Genomic DNA, 14,409 nt, shown 5'->3' on the forward strand with positions numbered 1-14,409 from the left:
TCAGGATGTAGCAAAGGAACAATTTCCCCATGCTACTTGTCCTACTGAAGACAAGGACTCCCTTGAAGAAGGGAGATGGAATTCATTTTTCCAGATATTCCCAGACTAAATTGGAGAAGTGACTGATTGCCGGGATAGATGGTGACAAAAAAGGGGAATACAATATGAAAACTCCTTGATGACTAATGATTTTAGAGGAACAACTTCTCCATACATCATCACTGAAGCAAACATTACATTGGTCAGCAGTTTACAGGATGCTTTCCAATACTAGACATAAACTTGAGTCTGTGAAACTCATTCATTTCAAACCAAAGTAATCCAGGCATATGAAGGAAACTTTCTGTGCAAAAATAAACAACACTTGCACAAACAACTGAATTTTATCCTTCTACCTTCCTGAATGGAGTTTCTGCGACTGGACATATGTAGTAACAGAGAGGGGAGAACCCAGCAATGCTCTCCCCACTTCTCCAGCCAGGTGACAGTCTTTTGGCAACCCAGGGTAACTATTCCACTTCAATCTGTAGAATTTTAGAACTATACCCCCCTCCTTCTATTCCTATATCTTACAGCTTCTGCAGGGAAATCCTTGCTGCAGACATCTTTCCTGTCTAGTTATACCAGCAAGAACTTGCTTCATAAGCAGGCCATGAAGTGAGGAATCTTCCAGTCAGTGGTGATGTATTCTTTCAAGTAATATATCTCTTCAGCAGATGGGTACAATGACCCAAGTTTTGCCATTTTCATTTTTTACTGTTCATCTGCTTTACACTAGGAACCTCGTGTGTATTCAAGCAATTTCTCAACAGTGTGGGTGCTGCTGTCAGAATGAAAGCTTTCTTTTTTTCTGTCAAAAAGTATTGTTTCTGCTCATATAGGAGTTATTAATAGTTTCTGCAGCAAGTTCTTGCCAAAATTCTACTGGAGACCGACAGACTTGTGTGATGTTCCTAAACATGCTTGCACATGTCCTGCTTGTATGGAAAGCCACCAGCCTGAATAATTTAATTCCTGTTTTAGATGTGTGATGTGCTGAAGTTACTGAAAATCTTGCATGTGCATGAGCATCAACACTCAAAAGTTTTAAAATAAAACAACCCTTTAAATGTATGAATTGAAACTGAAACCATATGTTAGTGTACATTTGTAACTTTTTCGTAAGACTGTATGCAGGCACATATCCCCCTTTAACACACACACCCCCCCTCCCCAAACCCAACAAATATATCTTTGTACTTATGTATCTAGGCTATTATAGGCAGAATTTTTGGTTTATGTAAGGTTTATCTTTCATTCCTGCAATCTATTCTCCAGTTACCTAGATTTTTATTCTCAAAAGGTGCCAGTAAAGACAGAGAACAGCTTTTTTTTTTTTTTTACCTCTAAGTAGGTCATGAAGCCATGGTGAGATACCCTGTCAAACTTGTATGGAATTTCTGTGAGCCCCTGGGATCCTCGTTCAGAAGGTCAGTGTTGAAATTCTACTTCATTTCACAAATGTATGGCTGTATGCTGCCATCTGTCTGCTCTGCAGCTGGGAGTCAACAGTGCGCCATTAGTTCTATGTATCAAATTGCAGCTGTGTTGTGTGTTTCTGAAAAGCTGTTTCTGTCTGCTGTACTATCTACCTCATTTCAAAGCAGTTTCTCATGGTCTGTTTTGATTCTTTACAGGAAAGCAGATTCTCCAAACAATGCCATTCTTATCATCTTTATAGAATGCAAGAAGAACGAAATTAAGTGTTGTCTATGATATCTGCCATTCTCACAACTATTATTGTGACAAGGTACCACCATATTCCAACATATTATATGAGTTCCCAAAAAGTTAATTCGAGCCAAAGCCTGTGATGGACTTTTTCTTACCTCATTTTTCACAAAAGCCACTGGGACTGAATTGGGACTGACTAACATTCTACCAATCCTGTATATTAAAGACTATTACACCTCATTATTGTGACAAATATTGTAAGTGAAGAAAGAAATAGCATAATATTAATTTATTCTTTTCTCATAATGAGACTGGCCCTATAATTTTAATAAATGTATTCTTTTTTTTCCCTGCAGATAGTAAAATTTCAGTCTTCCCAAGGTGCCATTTTGTCTATTTGAAATTATGGTGTATGACCAAGTACACGATGAATACAAAGTACTTTGTATATCTCACATCACATCCATTTGACCATACCACCAATAAGAAACAATTTGACAATTCCAAATTAGAAAGACTGATAATTTGACAAATTTTGAAATTTGTCAATTTCAAACTTGAAATTGTTAATATTATCTTTAATATTTATTATTTATAATTGTACTGTATTGTAGTGAGTTCAAGTCTTAAAAAAAAAAAAAAAGAAATAAGGATATGTATTTTGTAGGCAAGTATACTAATTTTTATGTAGAATCCATGTCAGAGATTTTAGTTTATATTCCAAACTCTTTAATCTAAAAAAGCTGTTATTCAAATACTGAACATTTACAAAGCTGCTCCAGAAATTTGATTTGCCCATTTATTGCCCTTATATCCAAACCCTAAATAAACCCTTCTGATTAAAAGCAGATATTTTTGGTTGCAATAATCAGAAAGAGTAAGAGGTTTGGGTTTTTTTTTTTTTAATAGGAAAGCAATTTGACAAATTGTACATACATTTTCCATGTAGTCAGCCATTTCATGACAGTGAAACAAATCAAGAGAATATACCTTTTATAAAATGCTGTTTCATTATCACTTAAACTATAATTTTCCCAGAGAAACAAAATTATGCAGTTTACCCATATGCAAAAACACTTGTAAAACTGAGTGATTAATGGAGGGCCATCATCTATATCAGAGAAAAGGGGAATGAATTCTATATCGTTATGTTCCTGTGAGGAATATGAAGGTAATAAAACCAGCATTTGTTCTGAGTTTTTTTTCAAGAATATGTGCTGTTAGTAGTATTGCTAAACTTAAACAGACTGTTTCCTTAGCTGGCTATGAGTGTAGCCCTGTCCTCAAAGCAGAGAACTGGTCTTCTTAGTGTCGTCCTTCTCTTACAGAATTCCCTTGTCAGGTTATTTCACTACATGTCAAGTGACATGACAGAAGTGGCCCTGCTATGTAAGGGCATAATGGAAGAACTATTGTGGGAGAAAGGAAGGTGAAAGCTACTTTAGCAGCCTTCCTTCACAAGACATTTGACCATAATCACCAGGTAATGCAATCTGAACTCAGGAGTTGGCTTTAAAAGAACCCCAACAAACCAGGAAGAAGAAAAAGGGAGGACCATAAATGACATCTAGAATTTCCAGGGTTTGTGCTAAAATTTTCCATAATTCTGTTCTTTATGTTCTAAGCACATTAAAGAGTTTTTAACTTTGATTTTTTTTTCATGAGAAGTATCAACCAATGTGAACGCTTTTCAGTAAAGACTGGTTTTGCTTCAAAATATCTCTGCTTTCTAAAAATAACACAAAGAATTTGTCAAAGCACCTTGCCCATTACTGTTTTAGAAGAATGTCACATCCTAAGCAGGGTAAAATCTAGTGGGTTTGTTGTTGCTGCTTAATTTATATTTTTTTTCTTTCCAAGTAGATCACATTCCTTAGATTCCCAATATAGGCATTATGAAAAATTCACAACAGAGACTTGGAAACCCTGGGGAAAATGTTATCCAAAAGAAATTTAAACTAAATAATTTTAAAATAATTTTTCTCCAAACCATATTTCTAGAGGTACCCACCCTGTAACTGTCCCAGTATGTATGTTTCATGAAAATCATGTGAAAGATACTTCTTTCCTAGTTAAGAGTTTGATTCAGAATGCAGTACCTCTTGCAATAATGGCATAAGCAGTTGCTTGTGTGCCTTCAGTGCTTAAACAGCTGTACAGTCAATTTAACTCTGTTTAAAAGTATCCATCATCAGATAGACCATTTTGGTTAAATGGACAGTGGATGTTATGCAGCCTGAATTGCTGGGGGGGGAAATCTCATAATCAAAATGTGATGCTAAATAATATGGCTCATAAGAAACTGGTTAATCCTATCTTCTGAGGCCATTGTGACAAATCTGATGATTATATTCTGTTAATGGGAGCCACTGGAAGTGAATTAATTTGCACTATTTTCTGCAGAGATTGGGTTTTTTTCCTCTGTTCTAGATCTTATTTGATAAATCTGTAGGTTAGCATTCTGTTTGCTCAGTAGATTCTGCATGATTCACTACTTAAAGTTACTAGAAAAAGTAAAGAACTCTTCTAACGTAGAAGCCTGAACCAGAACTTTTAGTGCTTCGAGGATGCCTACTGCCATGATCTTAGAGTGAAGACTCCTGCATCCTTAGCCTTGTCTTAATCTTTTGTTCTCCATTTCTAGGCTGCCTTCTTCACAGCAGGTGTCTTAGCACTCTTGCTTTTAATGTGGTTGTTGTAGATGCAGATTAGGGATCACAGCCATACTGATTGCTCTGTAATGCCTGTTTTCCAGGATCAGAAACTCTGCTAGCAGATTTTCATGGGTGCCAGGAATCAAATTAGTGGAAGGGGCTCCAAAGATGGATGAAATGAAATGAAATGAAATGAAATGAAATGAAATGAAATGAAATGAGACAGCCTAAATTTCCTACCCATGGGAAGCTTCAAAATTTCTGGGCTTTCCCTTTGATTCAGAATGAAAACTTTCCCAGTAGAATGAAATTTGAAAAGTCTGACCAGATCTATTTTGAATGCTTCTTCAAGTGTACTCTCCAAAAGACTCTCAATTACATGGAATTTTTTGGATTTCTCATCTCTTCTATTTCCTACGAAAAAATTTCTTATGTATTGCTCTTTTGTTTCCCATCCAGTCTTTCTCCTGGTTTTTCCCGTCAAACTTGGTCCCTACATTTTGCACTCTGCCAAAGTACTACAGCTTGTTCTTTTATGATGTAAGCAAATTTTCATACTCTATTGAAAGCATGATAAGTAAGTGATATTGTTTAGTTTTATGTTCTCAAAGATGTGTATAGTTCTCTGCAAAAATAATACAATTTCACTGATCAGAAGAAATGATCATCTCCTACCAGTAAGGGAACTCTCTGATTTGTTTGTGACAGAAGTCCACAGAACAGATCAAAGATTATTACTGTTCTGTTCAGAATTCTTGAACGCAACTTTCTGCACAAGAAAACAAACAAAAAAAGGATCTGCTTTCAGCTAACTGTATCTCATCAATCATAATACTTTGATATTGATCTAGATGCTCAGGTAAAAGATAGGGTCTCCAGCAACAGAACAATTCCCTTTGAAGATCTAATTGTCCTTATATTCATAATGCAAATGCTCCATTTTTAATGTTTGCTTTCAGACTCGTAAATAAAAACTAGACTAGAAAGCCCTTGCTGAAAAGAAAATTCCTACTGGAGAATGACTGCTACAAACCAGTCTCATTAAGTTTCCTCAAGACTTTCACCTTGCAATTACTAGTAGAAATCTCAAAACAGCTTGCAACTCTCCTACACTTAGGCTTTAAAAGCATAATCCTTTTATGGAACAGACTTAGTTGCTCTTGGTTCCTTTAATGTGGGAACTCTTTTAGTCTCATGGCCTGTGAGTCTGTTCTCCATCTATTTGTATATTCCTCTCTGAAAGCATAAGACCGGGTCAATAGTAAATGACTGTACTTGTCAGGATTTCCAGTTGCTGAGAATCCCTAAAAGCAAAGAGGGATTTTGTACAGATGAAAGCTTAGATCTGTTATATGAAGGTGAATGCTCTGTCTTGATAACACTGAATGGACTGGGATAATTAGTGCATCAAACAAACAAAAATATTACAGTTGTACTTTAACCTTGTTAGAACCAGAATGGCTGTGCCATCAACATGTGAATCTAGGGGTGTAATAAGGATAATTAGTCTTGTCAGTATGTAATATAGTATACCTGATAGGCACAAAAAGGAAGGTAAGGTTCACACAGATGCTATTGGTCGGGAAAACCTCACAGGCATGATTTAGCTGCTCACCCTGCCATATAGCTGGCTTCCTGTTCTACTGCCTGAATTGAGTGGAATAAAGTGAGAATTTTAATGTTCCATGCTGGAGAGAGGAAAGTCATAAGCCAAGGGAGGGGCTACCTCTTCACTGTCTTCATCCTCTCACCTTCCTCCAAATCCAAATTTTATAGCAGTCCTTTCAGCTCACCTGTCAAGTTCCTGTTATTTTTATCTGTCTTGCCTATGTAGATAAGGCATGTCATCTATCTTTGCTGCTTGAAAATAGGATGCTACTCATCTCTGGGTAAGTAGGTCAAATCTGGCTTTTTATGATTATTGACATTCTCCTTATGGTCCTGCTGTTTTACTCTTGTCAGCTGTAATGCATATGTAGAAGTACTCAAGGTAACATTAAAGATGGATGGGATAATCACTGCAACCTGCTGCTGCATTGAAAAATGAAGTGTCACTACTTCTGCAGTGTAGGTCAGCTTCCAGTGGACACGATAAGCACCATCACCATTTATATCTTTGATCTCCGGTTAGAATGAGTGGCTATTGAGACTGAACTATATGCCTCCCCAAGGTCCCCCCTTATCCCTTATCCTGAGATAAGGAAAGCTTGCTTTGCTGTAAATCAAGAGTTTTCTATCTCCAGGAAAATCAATTCAGTGCCTTCCATACTACCAAAAGCTCTATGGAGATTAAAGTAAATCAGGTAGATTATCAATTGCTGTCTGTTGGCATCATGGGTAACTTCAGTGTTTTGCATGTTTTTCTGAATTCTTTCTTCTTGAGTGAAACAAAACACCTGTGTAACAAATAATTTTTTTCATATTTATAGTACTAGTAGTGGTAAGTTTGTTAGTCTATTAGTATTTATGTCCTGCTAATGTAAATACTGTATTACTTATGTGGTGGTCTACCCTGTGTTAAAAGTAATATTTTTTTCATAAAGGGGTAACAAGGAAAATGACGGAACTAAAATACACAGAAGGGAATAAAATACATTAGGTCAGCTACTACTGATTCTCCAGTCTCAGCTGTCAATTGCTACTGGCCTTATTCATGTATCATACATGTGTTTTCATAGCTTAAATACTCCTTAAAAATTCAAAGTTCCCTAAAACTTACTTATTTTTGATGCTAGAAGGACAGCCCTAGCTTGTATATTATGTATGCATATGGTGAAGAGGGAAAACTTGTCAACCAGTCTAGAAAAGGTGATAGTCTCAGAATTAAGGGAACAAATATACACACATAAATATTAGTGCCAGTTTTCTGTACCAAATAGACTTGTGAGTTGAACACTTCCAATTTTTCACTTCTGTTGGATTTGGGCCATTTAAAATAATTGATATGCATCTTGGTCTAATGAGAGCAGAATGTGAAGAAGAAATCAGGAGAAGTAAAGTTTGAGGCAGAAAAAAGTAGTTAACAGTACTCTAGTTAAAAAAAAAAAAGTGAAAAAAGGTAAAACAGTCATCTAAAAAAATCTGTTGCTCATCTCAACACAGCAGAGGCATGAAGTTCTTTAGTTTGACAGATCTCCTGGCAGTAAATTGCAAGTATTGGAATTAATAATGCTTAAGTAAGATGTTAGGTTGAATGAAAACAGTTTTCCTTTGCAAATCAGTAATTTTATTCCCAAAATCCAGCAGAGACAACCTGCATCTTCTGAAAATAAATTCAAACTAGCCTGTGACACTAAAACTATGATTAGAAATTAATTTACAATTCAAAGTCAAGTTATCCAACCTTATATTCATTCTCACTGAAAAACAATTTTCAATACATTTATAATTCTATTTACATAGGATGTTTAAAGTTTCCTCTCTTGTGGATTATGTCTGTGATTTAAGGTATGGAAATGATGGTTGTTTTTCTTCATTTTATTCTTCTTAAATCAGTGATGTTTTTCTTTGAACTACTACTGTTCAATGGAAGCATTCAGGGAGTGATTCAGATTCAGAGAGGTTCCCCTTGGTATTTCACAGGAATGGCTGAAGTCTCTTAAAAGTTAGACTTTTAAGTTACACTGCATAAATCAGGAGTAATAATGTAGTCTTCAGTGGAGCTACATCTGTAACTAAGATTAGAATCTGATTATACAGGGAGATAAACAAGGCAATGGCTACAGATCAGACTTCATTTTAAGGAAAGAAACAAACTGGACAAGAGAGCAAATCATATGTAACTATAGATGTGCAAAACCAGGAAAAAAAAGTGTATGTTTGTACATAATACTGGCTATGACCGACCTAATATACAGGGTTTTTACCGGTGCACAACGTGTTTACTGGTTTGGTAACAAAGGAATGGTACAACTTGTCTTGCCTTCAGTGTTGTGTATAGGAAACACTTGTAAACACTTTTAATCAATCAACAGAAATTTGTGACAGTTTCCTGTGCCAGAACAGGGCATGTTGTATGGATGTTGGGGACATTTCTACCTAGCTTCCTGCCCTTCTTTCTGAAAGAGTAGCCAACCGATGTCCTTTCTCTAATGGTTTTCATGTCTAAAAATAGATGAGAGGGGAGAGATTTTTTTACCAGTGTAGTGAACCAAAACACTGCATCAGAGTTCTGCATGTGTGACATAGAAGAGAGCTCCCAAACAAGGAGTAGGTCTCCTCAGAGGAGGATGACTTCAGACTCAAGGAGTAATTCTGAGATCATAACCTGAGGAAAGTGGAAGTAAAACATGTCTGGCTAGAAGGAACAGCACTAGTCAGAAGGGAGCTGTAGCTGATCGTCTCCTATTAGCAATTCATGTTATCTTGGCGCTAAGCCTCATTATTCCAGGGATTCTGCCCATTTGCATTGCTGTACTCAGGAGACGATAACAACAAATGATGTCTGATCTTAAAGACACTAAATTTGGAGACAGGGAAAGTTAGTCCCTGGTTATGTGTAGTCAAAGCTAACTACAACAGAAAGCCAGACAATGCCAAAGAAAGAGTTTGCAAGCACATGATGAAACTTTTGTTCTGGAACAGACTGAAATGCCTGGTTAGAAGGTCTGTTCAGACTGCCTCTGCTAGGACCACACCTAAGTGGGTAAAAACTACTTAGACAAACTCAGGTTCTGTGGGGAAAAAAGTACTAACCAAAACTCCCTGCCTCCTTCATATAAACAAATCTGTTGCTGGAAACTAACAGTGCTCAACCTTTCTGGAAAAAGTATTTCAGCTTCTGCCAGTATTCTGGGAAGACTGTGTGCTGCGGCCTGTCCCTTACAGCTGTGCTCACGGCAGAAGCCCAGTCCTGTTGGTCTGAACAGGTTTGCTGTGTTGAATTTGTCCAGCAAATCTGGTACTTCCTAGGGAGATCTACCTAACGAGCAGAACAAACAGACAAGAAATCCACAGCAGCATACCGCGCATAACAGCCATCTCTTCTGTGGGGTGCACAGTTCTTGCTCATGCTGAGCATGCACAGTGCTGCAGCAGGCACAGTGCTTTCTGAAATGCTGGGGAGCAAACTGATCCAAATGCCAGCAACCCACGCAGTGTCAGAGCACTCTCTGTGCCCCAGAACCATCTCAAGAAGGGCAGCTGCAGAAGAGTGTCACTGGCTCCATGAAATACTCTTAACAGGTCAGTATTTGAAAATTATTATTAAAAATATTTCTTTAGGAGTTAAGGGGAGGCAAATCTCTTTCTAAGGGTGCAAAACCAGTGTGTAGATAGCTTAAGGTCTGATGGTAAAGTTGTTCTGGTGATTATTTTCCTTCTGGATAAATATGATGGCCACCAGTATTTTTTTTTCTGACAACTGCACAAACTGAAATTTACTGGCCCCTATTTGGGTTTTGTTGCCATTCCCCTGACAGTACTCTGCATAAACATCTGGCCAGTGACTCATGAAAGATGTACTCTAGAATCCTATTCATCTTGTTGAACATCTTAGATATGACCATCTTACTGCTGCATTAAGTTCCCCATTCCAAATATAACACTATTTCACACATATTTTGCCTTTTGAAAATGTGTGATGTCTTCAGAACTAGTACAATGAAATTGAAGTGGATCCAGTGAAGGAGTTTTTTAAAACAAATTCTTTAAAAGTTAACCTCTCTTATTTTTTTGTATATAGTGCAATTTAATGGTGGGTTTATATTTAAATAATCATCTTTGATAAAAAATTTGACAAACATCTTTGTTAAAGATTCAGTAGTCCTATCTTTTTAACCAAAGTACATTTTCTGTATGGCAGTGTTCCTCAATCTTCTTTCAACCATTATTGCAAGTAAAAATGTTATGGGGATGATGAGTGATAATGCAATTTATTGAAGTTCCAATAGGTTGACAGAAATGCTGTGGAGGTATGTGTGAAATAGAGGACAAAGGTTTTTCTGAAACTCCTCTGACCATTAAAACAATCTATATAGCTCATTCATCCAAAGCAAAACACCAGCATTACTTTTCAAAAGCATCTGTTACACAGCTTGTGCACAAATTAGATCCCAACCACTATATTTAGATATTCCTCTGATTCAATGTATGATTAACAGCTATTGTTTCATTACCTCAGTTTTTAAAACAATGGAACAAACTATGTAAAAAAGATAACAGAACTTGTACATTTTTTCAAGACCATGTATGAGATTTTAATATAAGATTATATAACTAAGTTATATTAAAGTGGTGAAAATTATTGTAGAAGCTGGCAATGTGGAGTGGATGATGCCAGGTATTGCAGAAAGAGGGTCAAGTCTCCTGCAGAGAGCAGCTAATGCTACCCTGGGGAACTCGGTTTTTCAGTCTGCTGCTGGCACAATTTTCTAGTGTGATGCCTGGAAAATTGCTTTTTTTTTTTTTTTTTTTTTTTTTTTTTTTTTTTTTTTTCTTTTCTCCGATTTCTGAGTGAATGAAATGAGACCTACAGTCTGTTTTGAAAAAAATGTGGAGTGGTTACGGGCTACAAATTTTCAGTGGCCATATACAAAGTGTGCAAAGCTGCTGCTTAAAACAGCTGCTGAGTGGATCTTTGGAGACAAAGTCCCGCCTGACCAAATTTCAATTTCCTGTTCCAAACCATGGTTTTCCAGAAAACAGACTCAGCCAGGCTGCTTTAACATTTAAAAACACCAACAGTCTTCCTCCTGGCTAAGATACAGTCAAAAGTAGTATCCTAAAAATGCTTTTGAAACAAGTATCCTACTACCAGTCCAATCCACTGGACCCAAACTCTACCTCAAGTATCCTGGTAACAAAAGAGAAAAGTAGAATATATACAAGTCAAGGGAGGAAGTTAGAACCAGCACAAAGCTCTTGTAAATTAAAATTGTCTTGTTGTCAGAAGTAGGGGAGCAGATAGGTGAAAATGTTACAACTTCTTGTCAGAGCAGTATTTTTTTGCTAAAGACACACACACACATTTAAGTACATTTCTGACACTTTCAAAGGGCATTCCTTTCTTCTGGACACCCTAGCAAATGGATAGACATCTTCATGGCCATTTAAAGATTTCAATTTATAAATGAAATAATTTCATCCACTATTTACAGACTTTTTACCATGTAAATGTTATCACTGACATTATCACAGACATATCAGTAATAATTGAACTCGACACAGCAGCTAACGCTCTTGTCAATATTGGCTCCCCATCAACAAAATTAGAAAACCTGACTTTACTCTGGACAGAGAAGCTAAAACAAAGGGAGTGGTGGAATGTGATTGTTGCTTGAGGATATATTAGCTAGACTCCAATGCTCCTGCTAGCAAGTCTGTCTTGGGTAAATAAACATATTTTTCTAGAAAATGCTAAAAAAGCTTTATAATTCTGCGGACCTAATTACATTATTTTAACATTTAGACTGTGACGAAATTTCAACAAAGTTGTTTTAGGAAAACATCAACAGAGAGTTAATATGCATGCCTTAAGTTAGACTTGCCTTATCAGCAAAATGACAATGAAGACAATTCAATAAATTTGTCTTTCACTAAACTCTCCATAGAGTTTTTTCCCCTCCTAAAGCTTTTAGAAAGGCCTTTATTTTATTGCTTTATAAAATTCAGCTGTTACATAAGGGTGCCCTCTTATGGAGTCTGTGGGCACAAAGTCTTGTTAAAGTTTTTAAGATTGTTTTTATGGGCTTAGTAGACATAGTTTTCTTTACAAATCAACATAGTGGTCAGTCAATAAACTACAGTAGCTGGATAAGTAATAACACATGTAATTTATAAAGTAGAGAATTTGAAATAAGGAATTTGTTTCTTCATAATATGCTTCTATGAAAATCTTTTTCTTCAGGTCAGTTTTGAATTCAACAACAGCTGAAATTCTCTTTCAATCACAGACAGAAATTGTGCAAGTTCAGTTAAAACTGCTGGAGAGAAAAATTAATCAACCTGGGGGAAAAAAAGAAATGTGAATAATTGCAGAAAGACTTGATTTAAATAAATACATTTTCAAAAGCACCTAATCTCTGCCCCATACATTTTCACTATTAATTTAATAATGATTATTTAGCACTTAAGTCGGAATAGAGGTACACATTTCATATATGTAAAGTAGGTCAAACTTTATTGGTATTACTTTGGTTTTGTGTTGGAAACTGAAATTAATTTTTTCTGACTGTTGACAGGCATTGAGGAGGTTGCTGATACCAGTTTACTGCAGAGACACCAGTGAAGTAGCTCCTGAGGCAGCAATATTTTATGACTGACAGAAACAAGGATTGTTGGAGAAGAAAACAGGAGCATTTTAAATTCATGTATATCCAATCCTTGAGAGGAAACAGTCACACTAATACAAGCATTGTGACTTTAACATGGCCCAGTGCCAAGCTGGAAATATGATGCAAGAGGCTAGACTTTCTGAAGCCAATTATCGACCGTCTCCTCGCTAATCATGTCCATGAATGAAAGGTTAGCACAGTAATGCATTATATGGCATAATATTATTTGCCAGGAAGCGTGGGCAGAGGGCAAGTCTGTTCTGTTCTTCAGGATGATCTGTTTAAGTAGGAAAGTAGATAAGGAACTAAAGGACTAAACGGGTCAAAAATTCTCTCTGAGCTTTTGAAGAAAAGATGCTGGTAACAAACTGTAGCAATTTCCATTCCATTAATACTTCCATTTGTCTCACTTATATCAAGATAGGTACTAGAATTTTTTCTTCCAACATGTTTATATTCAGCACGCTTGTATCCATGCTTTGCTTCTCTCATGGCGCACTGGAAGTAAGCTGCACTTTGCCATATGTACAGGATTAATGAGATTATAAAAACCACAATCACTATGTTTCTTCAGGTGGCAATGAAGCTCTTAAGAAATGTGCTGATTATGAAGCTATATCAAGTTTGAACACTGAGTGGTGCTATGATATTAACTATTGCAATTCACTAGCTCTCCCTTGAAAACAGGTTGTACCATCTGAAAAAACCCATCACTTTTCACTTATTAATTAGCAAATGCACTCATGATCCTATTACTTGTATTAAGTAGTAATAATTGCTTTATTATTATTATGGGGCATGACTAAGGTTTTGAAAACAGGGACAAAATTAAGTAAATTAGCTGTAGTCTGTACTCATTGTCTGTGTGACCAGCACTGAGTAATCACAGCCTAGTAATGAATCCAGATCCCATTGCAGTAGACAGTTTCTTAACAAAAGAAAAATGCCACAGCTGTGTGGGGACGCTTCTGAATGACTTATGTCAATTTAATGTAACAAATTACTTACTTAGTAGTAATTTAGTAATTTAGCATTCTGTGTCATAAGGAAATCTATCAGTTGTATAATGCACAGTGATTTTTAAAAGCACTGTCATTGTTAGCCAACTATATAATCATCATTATCTGGATCATTGCAGGCCCATCTTGTCCCTAAGACAAACATGACTATTCTAGTAACACTGGATACTGAAATATTACAGATTTCAACAAGGCATTCAGAAAGCAGATGTACATCAGCACTAAAATGTCAAAATGATAAGAAAAAGAAAAAAAATGAAACAGCTTAAAAGAATATAGTAAAAAGGGGAAAAATCTTTACTTGGGCTGACAGGAGAAAAAAAGAAAAAAGTTCTCCCTCCTCATGTGATCTCTTCCATTTTCACTTTAAATGCATGCAGAAATCTGAAGGGTTTAATCTGCAGTCATCCAAGTCAGGTAACACTGTCTCCTGTGCTACATTACAGCTTCTTAGAATATATGTTGTTTGGAGTAACCAGACTTAAGCTATCAAATACTGTTACTATACTGCAGGGAGTATTTGATAGCTTAAGTCTGGTTACTCCAAACAACATATATTCTAAGAAGCTGTAATGTAGCACAGGAGACAGTGTTACCTGACTTGGATGACTGCAGATTAAACCCTTTAGATTTCTGCATGCATTTAAAGTGAAAATGGAAGAGATCACATGAGGAGGGAGAACTTTTTTCTTTTTTTCTCCTGTCAGCCCAAGTAAAGATTTTTCCCCTTTTTACTATATTCTTTTAAGC

General features: G+C 36.3%; 1 protein-coding gene across 1 annotated transcript in view; it reads right to left on the bottom strand.

Annotated features, from left to right (window-relative positions):
* Positions 1–14,409, bottom strand: part of XIRP2 (xin actin binding repeat containing 2) — a 119,235-nt gene that overhangs the window by 104,587 nt on the left and 239 nt on the right. The window lies entirely within an intron of this gene.

This window comes from Athene cunicularia (genome assembly GCF_003259725.1).
Source record: "Athene cunicularia isolate RWA chromosome 7 unlocalized genomic scaffold, athCun1 chr7_part1, whole genome shotgun sequence".
Lineage (NCBI taxonomy): Eukaryota > Metazoa > Chordata > Aves > Strigiformes > Strigidae > Athene > Athene cunicularia.